Source organism: Mastomys coucha, unplaced genomic scaffold (genome assembly GCF_008632895.1).
Source record: "Mastomys coucha isolate ucsf_1 unplaced genomic scaffold, UCSF_Mcou_1 pScaffold21, whole genome shotgun sequence".
In the NCBI taxonomy this organism is placed as follows: Eukaryota; Metazoa; Chordata; class Mammalia; order Rodentia; family Muridae; genus Mastomys; species Mastomys coucha.
Genome location: NW_022196904.1, coordinates 94,564,402 through 94,565,018, shown reverse-complemented (window position 1 = coordinate 94,565,018; position 617 = coordinate 94,564,402). Strand labels below are relative to the sequence as shown.

Here is a 617-nt window from a genome sequence, read left to right as displayed (position 1 = left end):
ACAGAGGGAGAGAGGCACGGAAGGAGGGAGGGAGGGATGGAGGGAGAAGGGGAGATGCTGGTGCTTCTCTCACTTTCTTCTTTTTATTCAGTCTGGTGCCCAAACCTGTGGAATGATGACACCCACCTCAGTTACACCTCCTTGCAAACACCTTTGAAGATAGACCCAGAGGTTTGCTTTCTAAGTGATTCCAAATCCAGTCAAGTTGGCATGAAGTTAACCATCACACCTATCCTCAGACCACAAGGCACTACAGGCCTTCATCATCTCCTCCCCTCTGCCAGACCCCTTCCTTAGGATACCTTGCGCTGTTCCCTCCTCCAGTGTCCACCCACCTAAGCTCAGCTCCTGGCATTTGAGTCTCTGCTCCTTCCTAGCCTAGATTCCCTCACTCCTCTACTCTCCTCCTGGCCCAGTTCTTGCCTGTCACTGGCAACAGAAGGCAGACTGGATTCTCTTCTCTCTGATGCTGGTGCCTATTAGCAAAAACCTCTCTCAGAACTTCTGGATGCTAGCTGGTTCTCTGAGACAAGAACATTTTCAACCTCTGTAAGCCCCTTTGGGAGCTTGACAGTGTCAAGACTCACTGTCTCTCTCTCTCTCTCTCTCTCTCTCTC

At 50.9% G+C, this 617-nt stretch overlaps 1 long non-coding RNA gene across 2 annotated transcripts in view; it reads right to left on the bottom strand.

Moving 5' to 3' along the window:
* Positions 1 to 52: 52 nt before the first annotated feature.
* LOC116102740 overlaps positions 53 to 617 on the bottom strand; it is a 3,217-nt gene continuing 2,652 nt past the window's right edge. The window contains exon 3 of one of the 2 annotated variants that reach the window (XR_004123266.1): positions 53 to 105. This is a non-coding gene — a long non-coding RNA (uncharacterized LOC116102740). The remainder of the gene's footprint in view (positions 106 to 617) is intronic. The other variant, XR_004123265.1, reaches the window with a different exon arrangement.